At 36.0% G+C, this 24718-nt stretch overlaps 1 protein-coding gene across 1 annotated transcript in view; it reads right to left on the bottom strand.

Annotated features, from left to right (window-relative positions):
* The window catches only part of LOC128736825 (ecdysone-induced protein 74EF), a 423088-nt gene that overhangs the window by 94121 nt on the left and 304249 nt on the right, over positions 1–24718 (bottom strand). The gene's annotated exons all lie outside the window — the stretch shown is intronic.

The following is a 24718-nucleotide window of genomic DNA, read 5'->3' as shown; positions in this document are numbered from 1 at the left end:
CAAAATCAACTCGAAAGTTGTCCGAATAAGTCTGATAGAAGTTCAAAAACAGTCCGAAAATAGTCCAAAACGGCTGGAAAGAGTCGAAACAGCCCAAAATGGATCCAGAAATAGTTCAAGAAGGGTCGGAAAGTAGTCTCAACAGAGTTCAAAAAAGTGTCAAAAAGAGTCCAAACAGAAGCTCATTAAGTATCCAAGAAGGGTGCAGCAAAAGTCCAACCAAAAGTTCCAGAAAGAAGTGTACAAAAAGGGGTTCACAAATAAGGAATACAAAAATAGTCTGTTCAAAACGAGAGGTAAAAACAGTCTAAAAAGTCAAATCAAAAAAAGGCAATCGCCGAAAAATTTCAAAAAAAAAAGTCACAGAAAGAGGTCAAGAAGAGTCAAAGAAATACCAACAAGAGCTAAAGAAAAACTACAAAAAAGGTTCTTAATGAGTCCAAGAAGTTTCACAAAAAAGGATTTGAAAAAAAAAATGAGAAACGTCCAAAATCAATTTATAAAGAGTCCAGATAAGTTGAAAAGAAGTTCAAAAACAAGTTCAAAACATGTTCGAACAAAGTCCAAAAGCGCCTGGAGAGAGTCGAAAACAGCTCAAAATAAATCCGAAAAGAGTTCAAAACTAGTCTCAACAGATTCCAAAACAACCTAAAAAAGTGTCAAAAAGAACCAAAAAGAGTTCAAAAAGAATTCAATCCAATCCATGGGTTGAACTATCCAAGAAGAGCGCAATAAAAGTCCAAAACAGTTCCATAAAAGAAGAGTATCAGAAATAGTTCAAAAATAAGGAAAACAAAAATAGTCTACCCAAAAAAATAGTCGAAAACAGCCTAAAAAGTCAAATTAAGTGTCAAAAAAATGGCTCAAAGACAGTCACAGGAAAATTAAAAATAAGTCAAATACAGAGTTCAAGGAGAGTCAAAGAAAGATTAAAAAAGTTCTTCGACGAAAAAACTAAGAAAAGCGGAGCCCAAAAAGGATTTCCAAAAAAACATCCAAGAAGAGTCTAAAATTAATTTAAAAAGAGTCCGGATAAGTTCCAAAACGGATGAAAACGAGTTGAAAAAGAGCCCAAAAACTGCTAAAACGGGGCGAAAACAACCCACAAAAAACCAAAGAGTCCAAAATAGCCAGAAACTAGTCTTGTCGAAACGCGCAGAAAAATGGCTCAAAAACAGTTGAAGAAAAATTAAAAAAAAAATCATAGGAAGAGTTCAAGAAAAGTCAGGGAAAGACTCCAAGGAAGAGTTCGAGAAGAGTAAATGAAAAACTTAAATAAAAAAGTTCTAAAAGAGTCCAAGGAAAAGTGCTACGAAAAGTATAAGAAAAGTAGAATCGATCTAAAAAGAGTCCGAAAAGAGTTCAAAGGCGTCTGGAAAGGTCCAAAACTAGTTTCAACACAGGCCGAATGTATTAAAAAAGACAAGAAAGAGTCCAAAAGGGTTCGAGAAATATACAAGAAAAGTGTAGAAAGAGTCCAATACAAGTTGCAGAAAAGAAGAGCTCAAAATGAGTTCAAAAAGGGTTCAAAAGGAAAAATACAAAAATAGTATGTCTAAAAAGAGTCGAAAAGAGCCTAAAAAACTAAATCAAGTATCCAAAACATGGCTCAAAGACAATCGTGGAAAATTTTAAAGAAAAAGTCACAGAAAGAGTTCAAGAGTCAAAGAAAGACTCCAAGGAGGAGTTGAAGAAGAGTAAAAGAAAACCCTAACAAAAGGTTCTAAAAGAAAAAGTGCTACGAAAAGTTTAAGAAAAGTAACATCAATCTAAAAAGAGTTCGAAAAGAGTTCAAAGGCGTCTGGAAAGAGTCGAAAACAGCCAAAAAATAATTCAAAAAGAGTCCAAACGAGTCTTCAAAACTAGTTTCAACAGAGGTCAAATGTATCAAAAAGGACCAGAAAGAGTCCAAGAGGGTTCGAGAAGTACACGAGAAGAGTGTAGAAAAAGTCAACAAGAGTAACATATAGAGTGTAGAAAGAGTCCAATACAAATTGCACAAAAGAAGAGCTCAAAATGAGTTCAAAAAGGGTTCAAAAGGAAAATACAAAAACAGTCTGTCTAAAAAGAGTCGAAAATAGCCTAAAAAGTTAAATCAAGTGTCCAAAAAATGGCTCAAAGACAATCGTGGAAAAATTTAAAAAAAGTCGCAGAAAGAGTTCAAGAAGAGTCAAAGAAAGACTTCAAGGAGTGGTTCAAGAAGAGTAAAAAAACTCTTACAAAAGGCTCTAAATGAGTCCAAGCAGAAGTTCTACGAAAAGTAAAATAAAACCCGAGTCTCAGAGGATTTAAAAAAAAACAAAAGGAGTCCAAAATCAATCTAAAAAGTGTCCAGATAAGTTCAAAAGACGTTCAAAACGAGTTCAAATAAAGCCCAAAGCGTCTGGAATGAGTCGAAAGAATTCAAATAGTCCAAAAAAGGTCCAGTATTAGTCTCAGCAGATTACAAAAGAAGTTCTACCAAGAGTACTTCTATGAAAAGTCTAAAAAAGGTTGAGTTAAAATCCAAGGAAAAAATTCAAGAAGAGTCCATAATCAACCCGAAAGCAGTTCAAGCAGGAGCAAATCTAAAAGAAGCTGAAAAACAGTCCAAAAAGTATCTTGTATGAGTCGAAAATAGCAAAAAACATTCAAATAGTGTTCAAAACGAGTCCCAAGGGTGTTGGAGAACTGCTCCAAAAAGAGGCAAAGAAGTCCAAAAAGAGTTGTATTTTTTAGGGTTGAAACTCTTCGAAATATCATAGAATAAAAAGAAGAGGTTCTAAGCGAGATCCTCGAGGAACACTAGGAAAGCGGTTAATATTGGTTCAGTGGCTGTGTTTGTGCGGAGAAATACGTTGTTTGCGAATTGTTTCCGTAGTGTTTTTCCAAATAGATCTTCTAAATTCATTTAAGTTTCACCACTGTCGAACTGACATGACACATAGAAGACGATCCTTTAAAAACCATCGTCCTACACACTTTTCTAGCATACTAGTACCCTCTGTTATGCATGTTGCGAAGTAACTTATATTTGTAGTGTTTTATATTGGAGGGTTTTCACATTTGTACGGTTTTAAACTGAAAATTCGAAGCAACAGTAGAGCGCGGCGGTGTGGCCAGGTTGCGAAACATTCTTTTTTTGACGAAATGAGTCAGGGGTTTGCGATGGGTGCCATGTTTTTGTTGCCAACATCTCAGCACATCTCGACAAGGTTGGCAGCAAATCTACCTGTCAGACGGGCGCTTTTCTTGCAATAGCGCCCTTCGTTAAGTCGACTGTCAAACACCGTTCGTTAAGATAGGAATAGCACCCCGCTGAAATGAGTGGTTTTCGCATGGACGATGGAATTAACGCGAGTGTCTTGTCTGTTTCTCTGTGTTTTCACTATGTAATAATTTTTTTACAAATTGTATTTTTGCAGCGTGAAAAAAAAATTCTATCGAAATTTTGATTGTTTCTTGTCAGAAAATTTTGCAGCCTTCCTTTAATTTGGTGTTTAGGATGCCTCCTCCCGGATTAGGTTAAAGTCGACAATTATGGATTTTATTTCTAAATCTTTTTTTGATTTTAAATCTACCAATATTCAATTAAACAAAACTGAGCAAAATTAAATTAAAAATGGTAAGGTGAATTCCCATGGATGTTCCCTTGGTTTGTTTATAGAAGTTAGCTCGAAATTATGCTGACCTGCCCTTCAATAGAGCATGGGGGTTTCACGGAATTCTTAAATGTTCTGTACACTGCGAGGAGGAATATCAGTAGTTTTATAAAAAATTAAACCCATTTTCCATATGCGATCTTTTCAAACGTCTATCAACGAAATAGTCTACGCCAACAGATATTATTTCTTAGATATATAGTGTCATTAATTACGTTCACCAACAAAACTGTACAAAATATCACGCCACGTTTGCTACCACTAACAAAACTTTTTTTTCCGACCCAAAAACTCTTCAATCCATTAGCTTAGAAAATCGATTTTCCTGCTCGGTCTTTTCTTCTCTCTTGGTCAAACTTCACTCACAGAGAAATCCGCCTAACTGCGAAAGAAAAAATCCAAGCCCCAATGTAGTCGGTGGATATTTATTGGCTGGTTATATATTTTCATTCAAACTTTTTTCTCTCTCCCAAACTAGTGGTGGTGGTAGCTATCAAATGTTCTTTTTTTTACTCAAGCCTCCAGGCAAACCAAACGGGGCTTGTAAGAAGAAAAAATAGTTCTCCCTCCGTACTGATTTGCTGGATCACACGTTCGTCGGCAGCGGATGAATTATCCGCGCACAAACCTTGGTGTGGAAAAAAGACTACCAAGAATCTGCTGGAATCCTTCCTCGTTATATGTTTGTGGTGGTCTCCTTTCGAGTCGAATTAGCTGTCCGCTGGAAGAACGGTTGGTTTTTGCCACTGGCAAGCGATTTGGTTTTTTCGAGCTGAAAAACTTTCCGATTGAATTGGATGTCAACAATCAATAGAAGAATGGTTTTACTGGTAGCTTCGCAAAAACACGCCCACAGGATAGTTTAGGGCCACTCTATTTCGGACTTATTTGGTTAATATTATTTACTAGACTGTAGTTTAACTTTTTTTTGCAATAAAACCAAACTGATATTAATCCACTAGCAATCGTAATCGACTCAATAAAAACAGTACAAATGCAAACTGTAAAATAAGTACAACTCATTCATTCGACCGAGTGCAATCGTAGCCAGAAGGTATTCATCCTACTCTGCGGCCAACGCCGTCGTGTACATGAAACACGGAAACGACCGGTTAGAGAAAATCAAACGCCGGTGTGCAACAAGAAAGAGACATAAACTTTGCCAAGTGCAATTCGAAAACAAAACAGAAAAAAAAATCTAATAAAACGAGCAGTTTGGAACCATTTCGAACGAGTATCCCGACGGTGGAGCGAGAAGCAAACCAAACGAAGAAACAATAGTTAATTTCTATTCCTCTCATGTGAACACGTACTTTATTCTTTCTCCCTTTAAACCGTTGCGGAACAAAAAGCTGACAACCGGTTGGAGACCGTAGCTTTCAGGAAGATTTATCCGTGTCAGCATTGTTTGCCGGTGGGAGAATCTCACAAACAGGAAGAAAAATGTTTTGTCGGGAATCGGTTCGCCCGCTTGTGACTGTCGGGTCGGGTTGGCCAAAATTGCATTACCCTTACGCTGCTCTAGATTAGATGTTTTCAGCAAGCTTCGTCTGATTACTCTATTAAATTAAACCCTAGAACAACAGTAGAGTAGAGAAAGAAGAAAAATCACTTCAGCACCGAATCGGTGTTGATTGTTCAACTTATTCTATTATTCAGGTTAAACTAAACTAAATGAATTGGATTTTGTTGAGTTTTTCTTGACTCTCGAGTCGAGAGACGGAAATTCCTCCGGGTAAAAACTAGTTAATAAAAGTCATCCTAACTTCCAACTCAATCTCTCGCCGGTTTGTACTACATAAAATGTTTTAATCGAAAAAGTGCCAAAGGTCATTTCTGCTCGGAAACATATAAAACGACAGTATAATTTCTCTGTTTCCACGCATTTCCCGGCCACTTCGAGCCGAAATCCTTTCCGTTCCTGAGCTGAGCTGACGTTGGGCCGTTTGCAATCCTCAGTTGAAGCTGAAAATTAAACTGTAATTTAATACACCACAGAACTGCAACCGTTGCTGGCCAGGCCAGTTGGCTGGCTAGCTGTCAACCTCTCTCTCTTCTGGAAACTGTAAATCTCAATTAAAAGTGAATCATTACTCGCTTGCACCGTATGCTGCGGTCAGCGATCCTTCCTTCGCGCAAGAAGGGTGTGTGATTTGCTAGAAGATTCCTTATGTAATGTATTTAGTGAGTAAAACCAGAACCACTATCAACTAAAACTTTTTTTTTCGAAGATTTGAATCTCAAATATCTTACACTTATTTGGTGGGTTGTTTGTTGAATGGATATTTGTGTGTATGTTTTTTTGGTTTGTGTGTATTTGTTTTTGGCGGTCAGTAAATTTTCTTACCTCCGTGACGCGCGTGATCGTTTATCGACCTAGCGGAGAACCGAACCCATTGTTCCGCGTCTCATCGCAGCCAATCGGGCTGGAATTGTGCAACACAATCAAGCATCGCCGGCGGCGGTCTCTGTTCTACAGTATCTGTATTACACGATAAGAAACACATATTTTCACAGTACATTTGGATTGTTGGATTGCGAAAGGCGAGTTTTTTTTTGTTCGAGTGTGTGTTGGTTGGCTGTTTTTATTACGTTTTTTGCATGTTTTTATTCGACTCTAACAAAATGGAATTTGTGGAAAAAGAAATGGTTAGGATTATGAAAGAGAGCCACTGGGACAGAACTACGATCTAACAGCAAACGGAATAACGGCCTTTGCTGTAAAATACTTGGTGCTGTTACGGTAGGTGAAAATAAAATTGATAACACGCATGAGCAAAGGCTAGATTTTTTGGGACAAAAAATCTACTTAATTTAACAGAGCGCTCGAAGCTTTTGTACAATTTTTGGCTGAATTCTGAGAATGGTTATGGCTGAAAATTTCGACACGACAAAACGACATTTTTCTCTCTAGAAAGAGTAGATTTTCACAAGAACACAAACGATATTTTTATTTCTTATTTTCTCACGAATTAAAGATCTTTAAAACTTCTGGAAATGATTTGCTTGAGTGTATGAAACCAATTTTGATCTTGGTTAACAAATAGGGCAATAATTTCAAATGATGAAAAGAACCAATTATCCTGAAGATGTTACTCATAAGGGACGAAACGTCGGATGGTACATGGATTTTTTTGTTCAGATTTAGTTGTAATTGGTAAGTCCCAATATGAATAATACTGCAGTATACCGTTGTTAATTTAGCTTCTAAACCCTAGAGTTTTGTTCAGAGAAAAATTCTGAGAACCAATTAAAAATCATGTTTCTTTTTGGAAAATTAGGGCAGTGTCTGATGTGAAGAATGATTAATTGAATGAACTGAAAATTTTTTATATATACCCAAAATATATCGTGGCCATGGCAGGTGGCCACCCACGTTCTTTTGATTGGTACTCAAATGTTTTACTAACTAAACTACCGCCGCCCGTTAGGTAGTCTAATAGCTAATTTTGATTTATTCTTCCAATGCTATTACTCCATACTCTAGCATAGAGTAATTCTCGCAGAAACGGGGCCACTACTGAAACGAGGTCTTCAAATATTGTAACTTTTACGCTTAATTGGTTGAAAATAAGAGCTACACTTTCGATACCTCGAAATAGTGGACCCCTCGTCGGTCAAAGGGCCTAACAGGTTCAAAAAAAGTTGAATTTTGAGCAAACCTTGAGATCTATATCATGTGATGTTTCATAAATTTGCCATGAAACAACTAACAAATGACCCGGTTCTGTAAAGAAGAAGAACAGGGCTTTCAAATGCAGTAAAAAAATTTTTGGCGACCATCTTGGATTTGGTGGCCATATTGGATTTTATCAAAAAATCGCCGTTTACACCATGAGCCCCCCAGCCGATTTTCATTTTAAGACCACCATTGGAAAGTTGAGGATGCTACAAGAAACATTCATAAAATTAGGTGTGCAATGGCATTAACTGAATAAAACAACCGGTTATTTGTAGCAAGATTCACAATTTTCATATAATTATTGTGATATTTTCAAAATTTGCTATGAAACAAACTTCAATCGACACGGTTTTGTAAAGAGGAGAGATAGGGTTTATAAACGAAGTGGAAAAAAATCGACGGCCATCTTGGATTTGGCCGCCATGTTGGAATTTATCAAAAATCGCCGTTTTTGCCATGATTCTCCCAACCGATTTTAATTTTAAGACCACCATCAGAAAGCTGAGAAAAAATGCTATAAGGAACATTCATCAAATTTCAATCAATTTACATGTGTAGTGGCATTAAATAAACGAAACAATTTATTATCTGTATCAAGGTTTACAACTCTCATATAATGGAATATCTTGCTCCAGAAAATTAATTGTTTTATTTAGTTAATGCCATTGCACACCTAATTTTATGAATGTTTCTTATAGCATTTTTCCTCAACTTTCCAATGGTGGTCTTAAAATGAAAATCGGTTGGGGGGCTCATGGTACAAACGGCGATTTATTGATAAAATCCAATATGGCCACCAAATCCAAGATGGCCGTCAAATTTTTTTTACTGCTTTTGAAAGCCCTGTTCTTCTTTTTTACAGAACCGGGTCATTTGTTAGTTGTTTCATGGTAAATTTATGAAAAATCACATAATATAGATCTCAAGGTTTGTTAAAAATTCAACTTTTTTTAACCTGTTAGACCCCCACGAGCGTGAGCGCACGAGGGGTCCACTATTTCGAGGTATCAAAAGTGTAATTCTTATTTTGTAACCATTTTCAACCAATTAAGCGCAAAAGTTCCAATATTTGAAGACCTCGTGTCAGTAGTGGCCCCGTTTCAGCGAGAATTACTCATACATAAATATCTCAAAACAGTGAATTGCCAACTGTAGATAACAATTTTGCTGAAAATATGGATTCTCATGATACGCATTTACTTAGTTTGCTTTGCGCCAAGCACGATTTGAATTGGCAAACTGCGTTTGTATGACAACGAGTAAAACTTTAGAGAAATTCCACAAGTTTTTGAACAAAAAAAGTAAACATTAGTTTGAAGAATAGATATTTTTATTCTTTCTGACGTTTCGACTATTTATTTCAGTCTTCTTCGTGGATTGAATAGTGTCCGTTCTTCGTCGTACTCAAGTTTTGCCATTTTTGGTTTCAAAAAAGCACTACTTATGATCGAGCATTACGGCTAAATTCGATTAACCTAATTTCGACCATTTTGGCCAAACTCGTTAATTTTACCTAATTTTGACCGTTTCTATTAAATTTGACAATTCTGGTAGAATTTTACCAGTTTGGATAAATGTGGCTAAATTTGATTACTTTGACTTAGTTCCTTTATTTTGTCTGAATTAGGCCATTAAACCGAATTCGCTTATTTTAACACTGGTTTAATTCGGTCATTCTGGTGAAATTCGATTATCTTGACTAAATTCGATTAATTCATCCAGTTTCGACTAAATTCAATTTTATTTTACTTCTTTTGACCATATTGACTCAACACGATTATTTTATTCAACATCAAATATTTGAGCGTAATTTGACCATGTTGGCTAAATTCGATTACATTGTCTGGTTTCGATCATTTGACAAAATTCGATATTGTTACTTATTTCGACAATTTTGGCTCAATTCGATTATTTTGCAAAATTGGCCTCATGCGGCCATTTTGGCAAAGTTTGACCATTTTGGCTGAATTCGACTATTTTGTTTATGGATTTTTTTCGTCAAATACGACTAGGCTGATTCGACCGTTTGATTGAAAGTGGACCATTCTGGTTAAATTAGATTATATTGCCAGAATTGGAGCATTTCAGATGAATTCGATCATTTCACTAACTGATCATTTTGCGCGATTTCAACCACCACTATATAAAACGGAAATTTGAATATTGAACTCTTCATCGTAGAATGTGGACATTTTAAAACTGTAAAAAATGTATTATTCATACATTTGATTGAGCAGTTTTTTGTTGGAAAAAAATTAGCGGCGCCATCTTCGGAACACTGAAAAAATGCTGTTGAATTATTTTTCAATTCTTCACTGTGATATTCGCATTGGAAAATTTACAAAAAATAATGTAAATATGTCTCACAGTGAGTATAACAGCCATATTTTCAGATATTTATAATGATTGGTTTAGAAGTTAACTGTGAAAAATGAAATTAGCTCTATCCGCCATTACTGATTCAAGATGGCCTCTAATGATTTTAAAATGCGCCAAAATGCTCCACAAGCCAAGTACTTTATTTGCGTCATTTCATATACACTCAAGTCGCTTTTTACGCGAAGGATACGTCTCGCGTAAATTACGAAAATCGCGTAAAAACCGCGTAAATTCCGAAAACCGCATAAATTCCGAAAAACGCGTAAATTCCGAAAACCGCGTAAATTCCAAAATTCGCGTTGTGGATTTCAACACTACGCGAAAAAATAGACGTTTTGAGTACATCCGCGTAAATTCCGAAAATTGCGTAAAAAACCGCGTAAATTCCGAAAACCGCGTAAAAATAGTCGCGTAAAAAGCGACTTCAGTGTAATATAATTAGGTTCGGGGTGGAATTTCTAATTTCTTTGACTATTTCTATTCTATTGGAAAAGTTTTTACAAATTTTGGTTCTACTATTTTAATAAAACTCGACCATTTTAGTTTGAAATCGGTCACTTTAGCTAAATTCAATTATTTTACCTAATTTCGATCATTTTGGCTAAACTGCACAATTTTAGTTAACGTCGATTTTTTGCTGAAGTCAGCCATTTTAACAAAATTCGTTTATTACACCAGGTTTTAACCATTTTTGCTTATTTATTTGACCCTAGGTCGGCGCAAAATTCATATAATTTCAACGAAAATATGGAATTAGGCCAGAAGTTACTATTAGCAGACCTCGACCATTCTGGCTAAATTCAACTAACCTAAACGACGTTTATCGACCATTTTTGGCGGAGTTTGGCACAACTAAGCTACTAAACTTTACTTAATTGATCGATTACATTTCCTAGTTCCGACCATTTTAGAAGCTGAATACAGTCATTTAAGCGTTTCGATTACATTGCCTGCTTGCGACCATTTTGATTAAATTTAAACATTTTGGTTGAATTCATTTCTGGCCTTCAACTATTTTGTTCGACAAACTTCGCAGCCAGCTGTCAAATTTCGACCATTATGGCGTGAAGTAACTTTAGTTAAATTTCACCATTTCAGCTAACGTCAATCATTTCGGGCAGACATTTTATCAAATTTCGATAGTTTAGCCAAATTTTAACAATTTAAGCTCCCTTCTTTGAGCAACATCATTACTTCGGGCTTTGATTTCACCAATCTCGATAATTTCAAACAGTTGGTTTTAATTTAGCCACTAAACGACTAAATTGGAATACACTGCTTAATGTGGACCATTGTGGCTGCTAAATTCGACCCTCGAATTGAAATTGTTTGATTAATTTCGTCCATATTTTCCTAATTTAAACCATTTTGGTTTTATGCGTCCATTTGGTGGTGACCATTCCGTTTATTTTGCCTAATGGTCGAACATTTTGGATTAATTGGAACATCTTTTGCCTTTAATTTGACTTAATTCAATTCAATTCTTTGCCTTTATTATAATCTAGTTGGGTCATTTTGACTCATTACGAACAAATTTAACCATTTTGAAGGAGTTAAATCATTCAACTACTTTGGCTCAGTTCGATCATTTTGATTTAATCGGCCATTTTGACAATCCATAATTTAGGCTACGTTTGACTATCTTGACAAAATTCAATTGTTATTTGCTAAATTTCGACCATTTTGGCTAAAATCGGCCATTTCAACTAGCCAGACTCGATTATCAGTGGTGAATGGAAAATTAAGTGGAAATTAGGTTGGAAATTTACCTGCCAAATTGTATGAAATATACTCAAAGTTTTCAAGACGCAGAAGTAGAGTTTTGCACTACAAAACACCGTTCTTTCGGTATAATCGATTATCTTTTTAATTTACTTGTAAAAATAAAAATTTTTGGAATTTGGATTTGGTGGTTATCCCACCGCTGTCACCATATGTTGCCCCGAGTAAGAGGAGGAAGAATATGTCTATATACCGAAATTAGACCTTTTTAATTGACTTCGAGCATTTGGTGGCATTTTGATTATTTTGCCTAATCTTGATCATTTTGACAGACGATATTCTCGGATGCTTTTTCAAAAATGGGTTGGGTTTTTATGCCAATTTGAGAATGGTTGTAATGCTCTCAACTCAAATTGGCTTTTCCCATTCACCACAATAAGACAATCAGTCAGTTGAGGATAAGTAAATAAACAAATAAACAAATAAACAAATAAAAAGATGTAAGTGACCTTGATAGACTCTCTTCGTGTCTGCTCTCTTCCACTTTTCACGGCGATATCAATGCACCTTAACACGTCAGCTTTGAATGAATGCGGCAACCGGTGTCACTAGTTAGCTAATGTTTCGAAAAAATTCTCTTAAATACCGTTTTGCTGTCGTAATAATCGGAAAAGAGGGACACCAAAGAGAGTTTCTCAATATCACTTACGTCTTTTTGAAGCAGTAATCGAGAATTTTGATTCGCTAACGTCATTTTGGCTAAATCTGACCATTGTTACAATTCGATTTTTTCGCCTAATTTTGGATTAATTTGATTGTTTGACCATATTTCAGCCATTTTAGCTCAATTCAACAAATTTGACGAAAAACGGCTATTTGACAGGTTTGGCTTAATTCATCCTTTTTTCATTTACTTTGCCCAATCTCGAGTGTCGATTGAGTCAATTGAACCATTTTGCCGGTTATTTCGGCTGAATTTGACCGCTTTGGTTAAATTCGGTTCTGTTCTGGTGGTTAAATTCAACCATTTGATTTGACTAAATTTAACTTGATTGCCTCAAATTAATTATTTTGGTTAAATTTTACAAGTTTAGCTGAAATTGACAATTTAGGCCGTTGGCCAAAACGGTTATTTTGACAAATTTCGTAAATGTTAACTAATTCGGTTACTTTAATTCGACCGTTTTGGTATAATATGGCCATTTTTGCTAAATTCAACCAAGTTAAAATAGTTAAACTAAGGTGAATAAATGGATTTCAGTAAAAAAAAGTCGAAATTTTGCGAAGTTCAGCTAAATTCGGCTAAATTGCACTTCTATCCGAGTTCGGCCATTCTGTCTAAAATTCAGTTCAGTTTAGTAATGTTTTGGCTCTAAATTTAACCAGTTAGACCCAATTTGATCATTTTGGTTGGATCCAGCAATTTTGGCTAAACTCGATCATTTTGTCTGAATTCTTGTCTGTTATTCACCACTTATTGGTAAGATGATTGGCAAGATAATTCATAAAATAGAGTGGGATTAAAAATGGTGAATTGAAGAAAATAGTCACGTAAATTTGTAGCTATTAAAGCTATTAAAAATGCACGTTTTTCGACATTTGCATGCGCCTCAATCTTAATTTTTTTTAATCTTTGGATTATTGAAAAAATTACACTTTTCCAGAACCCCGAAGAAGACCTAACTTGGAGGTTGAAACGTCGGGAAAAATAAAATAGCGATTTGTCATAAGATTTTGAAGACTTAAAATGTTTTGATTGTTTTTCCAATCAAATCACAACAATTTCTCAGTCTTTTGTGATATATTTAATGTTTTGCCGAAGTTTGAATATCAAACTATAATGCATAAAATTATACAAAATATTTATAGTGGAACATTTTAACCATATTAATAGGCATTTTGTATTCTGTCGTAATTTTCAGCCATTAAACATTCTCTTGTTGCCAGTCTGTGTTACCGTAATAAACTCACGAATGCTCGAATGCGTGTTACAGTAAGATAGAGAGAAATACCGCTCTGAGCGGGTGGTGTATAAATCGGTGTGCGGGTATAATATGTGAAAACGGAAATTTGTTAAAATTCTGAGAAAACTAGAGAAAAGGAAAGAACAACAATATACTAGGCGCGCGTAACTGAAGAAAAGGTGTTTTGTTGTGGCAAAAGCGAATATGTATTTGCAGCGCGTTTCGCTCAGGAGTGTGTGTTCGGTTCCCTTTGCTTAAGGGTGAGCAACAAAGATAGGTGGATATGTTGTTTAAATTAAGCAACACAGGTGAAAACACTTATTATTTTGAGAAGAGTCAGTGTGTTGAGTGTGTAAGAGAGAAGAGAGAGGGTGAGAGTGAGAGCTTACGGGAGGGGAGAAAGGTGGTCGATGGCATATGTGCTGTACTATTTCCTACGCCGTTTTACTGAGATTAATTTGTCTGTTTTGTACGGTTTACAATAGATTCTGTTATTTTGCTATTTAAGGGATACTTTTAGGTATTGTTTACAATAGACACCAACAAACTTGTGTTTCTTTTTCAATTAATAGTACGGTTAATAAAAGTAGCAGTCGGAAACGATCGAACGTCAAACTCAAAAATTAAGGTAAAACTGGGTAATACTCCGTTCTCAGTAGCAACTTGCATCACACTAAAGAAAAATAGACAAATATTTCATATGCTGCCATGATCCAAGAAATTATGCGCAAATATTATTTGGTAACCTAAGAGTTTCTAAAAGTAAAACAACAGAATTAGGCAACTGGTATCAGTAAATTACGCACATTGGTTCCAGAGGTCAAGAAACACAAACAATCAACGTAAAATAAAGTAGAATAGAATAGATCAAATCTATCAGGAAATTACCGAAACAGCTATCTAGTCGATGGCGATCCGGAACACTACTTTACTTTCCACCAGCAAAAACAAAAAACTGACCGAATCAAATGCAGTCCAAACGAAACGGGAAAACCAAACAAGTTACTAAACAGTTAAAAAGGAAAAACTAAACAACGATCATAATAGTGGGTGGCATTTGACGAAAAAAAAAGTATAGAAACATGGCGATTCATTCAAAATATACGCTTATAATAATGTTCAATGGAAGAAAAAAAAGGTGTTTACCGTTCGCAATTATAGTAAAGTAGCACTCCAAAAAAACTGGGATATAATCATATGTATGTACGTATATAATTAATAATATATGCAGTATATGAGCAATAAGTAAATACGGTTTCCAGTACTCAGAACGACGTGCGTTTTCAACCAGTAGGCGGTAGTGTGCACAGCGAACCTGGTGCCACAACACAGCAGCAACAACAACAAAAACGCTTGCCCCACCCGCCCCGGGCGGCACCTGTCCTCGAAGCACAGATCCGCACGCACACAGATGGCACCAGCTTCGCTGTAAGAATTTGTTAAAGGCATATTTATATTAACTAACATCACTGTACTTTTTTTTGTTTAATTTTTTGCTTTTGCTCGGTTCGGTTCAATCAAATATCAGTATATAAATGGTTTAAAAATATTACAATAGAAACTGGCAACACTGCATGACTTTTCGGTTTTATAAGTAAATTTAAAGTTACTATTATAGTATAGGGTGTGGAGTTTGGGGGGGTGTTGAAAATCACTAGACACACATATAGATACTTGGAAGCAAAACTTTGGGAGGAAATCACCCAACGAGAAGACTAATTATTTTACTGTGTACTTGAAGAGAAGGTAGAACGACGGTGACTGACGGTGATGGGGAGAGGGAAGGCAGGGACACGATAAAAGCGTCACATTTTCCCGCTGGATTAAGAACGTGTGAACGGTGCCGTAATTTTCGGCGCTCCGGCGAGAATTTATCGTGCTGTATTTAATGGTCCCCGCGCCATGCCAGCCGGCCGGTCGGCCAACCGTGAGGAAACGTGCTAAGAACGGGATTTTCCGTTTTTTATTTCGTTTTCGCATGGTGTAGTTTCTATCGGATTCCGACGAGGATGCGACGGAAAGGACAGTGATTAGCGCGGCGCGCGCGCGGCGTGGGACGGTGGAAGTACTTTGTCACAAGAAATATTTTAGCCACAACGGCTAAAGCTTGCACACACTGCACTGTCGCGTCGTTGTGGAGCACGTTTTTAGTTAGCGGAGGAAGCCTGTGCTGAGCATAAAATGTTGCGCATTGTTTCGTTTTCTTGGAATTGCTCGGTCCAACCGACCAACAAACCACCCGGTAGGTGGTTGGTGGTGAAGTGCACACTAGATAGAGAATCCTGCTACGACCGAATGAGAGAATGTGATGCTGTGTCTTGTTTCTTTGCGGCTCCTGGATGCTGCGGCTACTACTAGTACTGTCGGTTCGGGCTGCAACCGTTATGCTCCTGCTGCTGCTACTGTTTCTTGCATAGAAGCTGTTCTTGTTTGATAAATGGTTCATCCTTAATTTGGGCTGAGGAAATATTTAAATTATGCAATGAAAGGAAATAAATGAGACGATGAAGAAGTTGCCCTGCTGCAAAAGTGGGTTGCAAAGTCGTTTCCTCCCCGAAACAAACTAGCATGAGTTTATGATAAACTTAATGATTCGAAAATGGAACCGGAAGGTTGCTTGCTGGTCAAAAGAATAAAATTTGCGGTCGGAAGAATATGAGATTACTCAACCTTCCTTCTCAACTTTGTTGGTTAGACGAGCAAGATCGTCCTAGCGTCGTATTTAGATGACCCGGAGGAGAGCACCTGTTTTGTGCTTCTGCTTGCGGTCGAAACTTTTATGGCTAATGCATCTGCAGCTCTAGCAAGAATCTTAATAAAATGACCACAGCAAAACTGTGTTCAGAAGGCAGCAGGTATAAATTAGAAGCCACAGACAATGTGGCTTAATTGCACAATTCTGTCCGAACACTAAAGGTTAGGAACGCATTATCTGTTATGAGAATTGTTCTGTTGAATCATTGTTCCGTTGTAGTAATCGTGTTGGAACTAAGTTAAATGAGAATTTCTGTTTCGTCAGTGTTATTATTTATCACAAGCATAATTTATCCTAGTTAGAAGCATCTCTACGCAAACAGAAATAAAACATTTCGATATAAACCAACAGTATATCGGGTTGTGCGATGGCAGGTGGTACTCGCACCCTAGAAATTAAAAAACATCCAGTGGTGGATTTAATCTAAGGCTTGCCATGTGACCGTCGGCAACGCACTGCTTTGTTTGTATCGTAATAACTGAGTAGATAACAAGATAACAACAATATTTTCTCGGTAGTAGAAACAAAAGAGCAGTCGTACAAAAATAATATCGTCGCATGGGAAGTGTGTGGTGTATATACGGGAATGATAGAATTGGGATGATGAAACTAAATTGGGTATCAGACCAGTAGAGGGCGGCAGTAGTTTAGTGAGTAAAACATTCGAGTACCAACCGAAAGCGCGTGAGTGCGAGCCCTATTTGCCACTGCACAACCCGATATACTTTTGGTCTATATCGAAATTTTCCATTTCTTCCAATTAATCATTCTTCACATTAGACACTTCCTCCCTTTCCAAAGTAATTTACGCCATGGCCGCGTATAGTCATATACAAGTAAATAAGAAAAAAACGAGCATGATTTGCTCTGATTTTGTTCAAACTTTGCGTGCTTCGATTTGTAAAAACTTAAGAACTGTATTTTTTATCTTTTAACTCCTCCTCCTGACTTAGAGTGGTTCCAAAAATCATTTTTAACAAATTCATACCTTTTAAATCCGGGGTATTAGACTTGGACGATCCAAAGCTTAATTTTTTCTATCATGTTTCTGTAGAAATGATTGAATTTACTCAAATTCGTCTAAATAACGAGGATCAGGAGCCTTTAGACGTTATTTAAAACGGAACATACCGAAATCGGAGCATGAAATATGAAAAGAACACAGGTGTACCCGGTTGATCAATTGAGGGTTAAAGAAAAAGTTTCAAACAGATTGAATAAAATACCTCTCATGTTTAAGATTGATTAAAATACCTCTCATGTGCTACCCAGTACTTAGAAATTTTATATTCAATTTATGCAACACGCCTGAATTGATGCAACATGCTGGTCATTCTTTGCTGTTTCTAGTGCAGATGAAATGAACTCAGCATTACCAACCTAACCACCAACGATTCGAGCCAATTACTTGCGTTCATATTCGTGATGTTCTCTACATTCTCGACCATTAATTTCCTCCAGTCAAATTTTGGTTGATTTTAAATAGCAGACAGTTTAAAAAACTAAACTTTGAGATCTAAAATATCAGTCAAGAGCAAAAAACATTGACTGACAGGTTAGTCGAGCAATCATTCAGCACTTAGAATTCATGAATGAATCGTTTTTAAGGGGTGAAAATTGAGAAAAATGAACACTGTCAGCAGTTCAGTAGTCATGTCCATGGACTGACAGATGAATGAATACTACCAGGGGTAAAACTTTATGCGCTGAATGCGTTTTACATTCGCCTTCATGCCGGGCTGTCAATTTTTTCGAGCACTGATGCTGCCCAAATAAAAATTATAGAGTCTTGTTACAGCTCAGATTTCAAGTTCAATTTCACGACCAATTTAAATCTACTTTGATTCCAATTCAAAGAAAATTTTGTTTCCATTTTGAACTTAGATTTCAAGTACAAGTTTCTTACTCAAACTCTACTTTTACTCCTGATAAATGAGTATAAATTTTCGGGACAGTTGTACCTACTGATACACTTTATTTATCTCAGGAAACTGTGTCAGAGCTGTGTAATAATATTAAGAAGCGTAGTTAGGTAAGCTAGTGGGAGGAAGAAGTTTGAGCAAATTTAATACGTTACTAAACCAAATGTTAGCTTTCATTATTGTTTTTATGATGGTATATTCTAATGAAATTCTTCCTTTTTTGCAGTAAGCACTAACGTGCCCAGCCTGGGACACACTGAGGCACGTGTGGGGCACGTTCTCCATCAATTTCATGTTAAACAAAATAATTTTTCAAGGTAGAACTCGCAAATTCGAGGTATATCATTTAATAGCCTCATTTAATTCATTTAATTTGTTTTTGGAATAAACTAGTTAGTTGGGTAAACATAGATCCAATCCTATGTCCAAAGTAAAGTATCCATTCCATCAGACCCATTAGGGTTCAATTTCATGTCCAATTTTAACTCCAATTTCAAGTTCGATTCCATGTCCTGTTTTAAGATCAATTTAAGTCTAATTTGAATTCAATTTTAGGTAAAATTTTAACTCAGTTTTCAATTTCAAAATGAAACGTAATTCCATGTCCAGTTTTAGGCCCAATTCCCAGTCCAGTGTAATGTCCAACTTTAGGTTCAAATCCGCATCTAATTTTAAGTTAAATTTTGCGATCAATTTAAACTTCAATTTTAAATAAAACTACAAACCAAATTTAAATTCCTAATTCAATTCCAATATTAAGACCAATTTTAAATTTGAATTTTAATCTATTTTGAAATGCAATCTATTCCATTGGCGGATCCTGGCTGTGAGTCACGTGTCTCACTTTCCCTTAGACTGTTGCAAAAAAAAATCTCATGACGCAACCTGGGAGTATGGAATTTTTTTATCTAATCGACCAGTGGCCAAAACGTGCCTTTGAAAAGTTTATGCTCCATCTTCTTTTCATGTCTGAACACGCCAGAAGCGTTCGAAGCAAGGCAGGATCGCCAATGTAGCATCTTACTTGTTCACCATCTCACGACTGACTGACTCTTATCCCATTTACGCGGGAAGCTGTCAACCGACTTCGACATTTTCTCTCTGTGCTGTTTACACGCTACCGGCAACCAAACAAATAATGTGTCATTAACACACATTACACATTCCAGGCATCCTCTAGGTCCAGGACATCCCGGATGCCACAGTTTGATCCTTGCATTTCGATTACACGTAGTGTAAAAATTGATAAGAAAGCAATTTTTTTACTTTAGGGCAGTGAATCATATAATTAAAAGCATTTTATCTTTATTGAGATACCAGATGTTTGAAAATTCCACTGAGCCAGGTTCTGAAATGGGGAAGGCAACTACGAAAAAGCGCCCAACATAGCTCAAGTCATCCAAAACCGCTACCTAGCGCCTCCACGTGGCCACACCTGGAAATACTTCAATTTGTATAATTAAGTTGCCAAGCTAGGAGATGCGGGTCGTGTGGTTTTCAGTTCGGGCAACCATTGAATACACGACTTCATTTTCAAGTGTTATATTATTTAAATTAATATTTTTGGTAGACTAATCTATCTTCAGAGAGCAAAACAAGGCGCTCTATCCTTGGCCAATTGCAGCCTGGCTTCTGGTCTAAATGCCATTAGTTCATCTCCACTTAACCTTTATTAGCAAAGATACTCCCAACGACTATAAATTAATCATTATTATCATCATTATAAATTAATTAATTATATTGATTTCAAGAAGTTTAATTCAAACAAAGACTTGCAGGCCACATAATTATCTATCTTCAGAAAAAAATTTCGTCAATTTCTGAGTTTTTTAGTTCTGAAAGGGTCGTGCCAACCTTTGCACTATGGGCCAGAAGTTAAAATTTCGGGACAAAAATATTTGCGGTTAAACGACATGTCTTAGCTTATTATGGTCTTCGGCAACTTGTTGAATGAAAAAATGATGCATCTTTTGAAGGGATCGTCCAATATTTAGGTGTTACTTTAACAACAATTTAAGTAATAACTTTTTGAGTAAATTTTTTTTCACCTTTCTGGTCTCAAAAAAATTAAACATAAACCAATTTTAGGTATTTTTTCTGAAGATATCAAACTTCTACCTTTTACCCATTTTCAATAATAGACCTTTGTTTATAAACGACCCCTCAAATCACGCTTCTTCTTGTGACATGTTTATTTCAACAGACAGCTCAATGTGATGTTCTAGACAACATTTTGCACATAAAAGAGGAATATTATTGCTGAAGACTGTTTAGCTTTTTCTGCATTAATTAATAAGATAACACTGTTTTTAGATTAAAAACCGTCTGATGAAAAATGTGTATTTTTTTCAAGGGTGGTGTCTTCAGAGAAGTAAAATAATAAAATATAGCGCTTCTTCTTTCACTATTAGGGTGACAATGAATTCACCTATTAGGGATACAAACTTTTGTTTTCTTAAATAATTAAAAAAAAAAGTTTTTTCTCGAAAAGTTGCAGAACATACTAAAATAAGCAACTTTGCTGAGTAACTATTGCTATAGTAACTAAAGTAACTATCTATCTCTTACATGTTGTCGAAATATAATGATGTATTAAAAAAGAGCACTTAAAAATTAATTACACTCAATAACTTTGCACACGATTATTTTATTGCTTTAAAATGTTCTACAAAGTTATTCAGTATGTTGAAATACATATTTTCTGTGAAGTCTGTTTGACGCTAGAACGCATATTTATTAGGTTATAAAATGTATGAAAAAAAATCCGCACTATTCCCAGGTATTCCCAGGTATGCAAACTAATTGCAGATACTTGTAGATGGCTAAGATATTTGGATTTTTCATCAGACGGTTTTTAACCTAAAATCAGTTATATCTTATTAATTAATGCACATAAAGCAAAACAGTCTTCAGCAAAAATATTCCTCTTTTATGTGCAAAATATTTTCTTGAACATCACATTGAGCTGACTGTTGAAATAAAAATGTTACAAGAAGAAATGTGATTTGAGGGATCGTTTATAAACAAAGGTCTGTTTCTGAAAATGGGTAAAAGGTAGAAGTTTGGTATCTTCAGAAAAATTACTTGAAATTGGTTTATCTTTAATATTTTGGAACCAAAAAGATGAAAGAAAGTTTACTCAAAAAGTTATTACTTAAATTGTTGTTTAAGTAACGCTTAAATATTGGACGACCCCTTCAAAATATGCATCAATTTTTTATTCCAAAAGTTGCCGAAGACCACATTGAGCTGAGACATGCCGTTTAACCGCAAATATTTTTGTCCCGAGATTTTAATTTCTGGCCCATAGTGCTTTGGTCGAGTTGGCGTGAAATACGTCTTTCAAGAATTGGCTGCGTTAGTGTGAGACTAGATTAGGTTAGATTTCAAAATACCGCTGAACTAGGTTCAATCTGCTGATGCTAAAAGAAATATAGTTTTATAAGGATTCTGATGGTGTGGTGCACATTTTACTCTAGTTTACTCGATATGAAGAGATGTAAATATATATATTTCCGAGCTCAACTGGGATAAAATTGATCTTTTTAGGCCACAAATAAGCTATTTTCATGAGGAATCCAATGACAGGGTATTTGTTTACAGGGCATGGTTTCAGCTGGGATAGATTCAATCTTTTCTCATCAAAAGAAAGATTTTTTCTACGTAGATACAATCCAACATTTAGGTGTTTGTTAACAACAGCAGTTTCTTATAGTTTTGGCTAAATAAATTAGGGTATGAAATGGGGAAGGCAAATGAGGAGCGTCCAATATAGCTCTAGCTATCCCAAGCCCCTACCTAGCGCCTCCACGTGGCCATACCCGGTAATGCTCTATTGAGTAGCCAAGCTAGGAGGTGCGATACTGTGTGGTTCCCGGCTGCCTGATCTCATAATCGAGGTTTTGGGCAGACGGTGGAGCCACACGATCTGGTAAGCATAATATAAGTTATTTTAATTATTTTTTTCGTTTTAGCTTATGAAGCATTTACTGCTTTATAGTGAAAACTTTGGACGAGTGTTAATACTGCACATGGATATTGGATACCAGAAGAAAAATTAAATTAATTATTAGAAGCATTTATGGAAACTAAAAGGACGCAACTCTATTCCATTCGAAGGACTGCTGGTGAGATTGTTCTATTTTTACCCATATATACCACATTTCATAAATAAACTAGAATCGGGACCTCTTCCCGAGGGACCATCAGAGCACTTGTTTGAAGCGGTGGGCCTAGGGAGAGTGAAACAGTCAACTTTCTAGGGTTAATCATGGCTCGATTAACAACACATCGTGGATAATGAGCGGGCTCTTCTCCCCACCTGCTGGAGTCATTCTGCATTAAGACGGTTTATTCAACGATTGACTCAGGTGACTTACCCCTTGGAAGGAGATTCTCTAAATCCCTGGTACGTGTAAGTGATATTGCTTATCGACCAATTCTCTTTTGGCCCTTCATACAAGAGTTGGGAAGCATGACCAATCGTTGAATATGTTCAACTCTTTTTGACATGATAAGCTCATTGCTATGAACGAATGTTCTGCTAAGGCAGGTGGTAGTACCATATATTCATATTCATTTAATAAATTAGGTTATCATCTTAATTTTCGTGACGTTAACTGTGGAAATTAAAGAAATGCCCATGTTTACCGCAATACCCTGAAAAGGCAATCCACAAGAAAAGTACTCAGTACTCCGAGAAAAGTAGGGTATATTGCCCTTCATTTGGTCGAAGCTACTAGAAAGAGGTGCGTGCCGTGAATGAAGACTTAAAGATCGAATGTAGCCCAGCGGCATTTGGAGATGTTGAGATAAAAGACCTTTTTTCAAAAAAAAAAAATAAAAAAAAAAATCGCGATAAAACAGCGTAAATTTCGAAATTTGTCATAAAATTGCGTAAGTTGCGAAATTCACAAAAACAAACCGTGTAGATTAAGAAATTCTCCTAAAAACGTCATTAATTTCGCAATTCACATAAACAGAAACTGCGCAAATTTTGAAAAAATCCCGTAAAAAGCTCGTGTAGATTCTAAAATTCGCGTAAAAAGTGAAACTGAGCATTCTAAAAATTGCAATACTTGTAGTAATTGTAAACAAGGTAAGCAAAAATCTACCAGATATTTAAATAAATTTGTCTGATTCTGTTGTCCTACTGAAAGTTGGCACATCAACCAATATTTTACATGCAGAGAGTTCAAAGATGAGATGTTCTCCAAAAACTATCTTTGTATCGGACCAAATAACTGCCTGATTTTTGCCGGAATTCTATATTCTTGTTTTACCAACTTTTTCTGAAAAAAAAATCCACACCCTGTCTAGGTAACCACTAAGCATTACCAAGGCAATTCAAATGCCAACCAATAAGCACTAAAGTCACCCTAAATGCTACTTGAAAGCTACTTTGGCAAGATATATGGCTACTTTACTGCTAATTCTCTTGAAGTACTGACAATGCTAATTGGCAATTGATTACTGACAAGAAGAATTTGAAAAGAATTTTGGATGAAAATTTACAGCAGCTATGCAGTCAAAAAGCTAATATACAGCAACGTGCAGTAAAAAACGCCAGAAATGCTAATAAACAGTTAGTGTACTGCTTATATCTATGCTTAACCTGTGTGCTTATAAATAAATTCTGTTATGCTTTCTCCGTTAGCGATACTCAGTAAACTCTCAATTTAATATACTTTTATAGCTAGAAGAGTTTCTGGTTAATATTATTGAGTATAGAAATGCTTTTAGCTATGTCTGTTTGAAGTGCTAATTCACGTGGTATCTCCACAACAAGAGTGGTTACCAAATTAATCGTCTAAAGGTTTACATCTTGTAATGAAAAGATGCACAAGTCGCTTACGATACATTTCGATACAAATCAAAACTGCGTTAATTCTAAAATTCACGTAAAAAAGCGCGTAAATTACGAATTTCGCGTAAAACATCCTGTAAAATCCGAAGTTCGAGTAAAAAAAAACCTCGTAAGTTCCAGAACTACGCGTAAAAATAGACTTATAGAGAACAACATCTCCGTAAATTCCAAAATCGCGTATAAAAAACTATGCAAATTCCAAAATTTGCGAACATCAGAAAATTACTATCAAATGTGATTTATTTGGATTTTTATTATGGACTCCAGGCTCGAACGCGTAAAAATGTGGTATACCAGAATGAAGTCCCAAGCGTAAAAACATTTTTCCACGTACAAACTACCATACAATGAAATACTTTGAACTATTTTGGAACTGTCGGTTTTGCTGTCAAAACCAAGATATTTTTTACTTTTTTTCAAGTAGAAAACCTACAATTGGAACAATGTGAGAAACATTGTCTACGTACGTAAAGTATGACCAAGATGCTGCTGGAACAAGGAGACAATCCATAGATTAAAATTTGACGTTCACACCGTCCCGAAGCAATGTTTCGCCGAAGCTAATCCCGGTGAATTTCCTTATCGCCCTTGGCGGTAAACTTCGACCACTTCGAACCGTATGCAATACACAATACCCAAAAGATAGCAACAGAAGCTTGTTCACAAAAGTTTCAGTTTCTCTTCGCCTATAGTCGTGTGTGTGTCTGACGTAGTATAGTGTGGTAACTGCCAGTGAAGGAGCTGGATATTGCTTTCTACCGTTTTGAGAAAGTCACCACGGGCTGAA

This window comes from Sabethes cyaneus, chromosome 2, assembly GCF_943734655.1.
Source record: "Sabethes cyaneus chromosome 2, idSabCyanKW18_F2, whole genome shotgun sequence".
NCBI classification, from domain to species: Eukaryota; Metazoa; Arthropoda; class Insecta; order Diptera; family Culicidae; genus Sabethes; species Sabethes cyaneus.
This window is presented reverse-complemented; position numbering and strand designations above follow the sequence as displayed.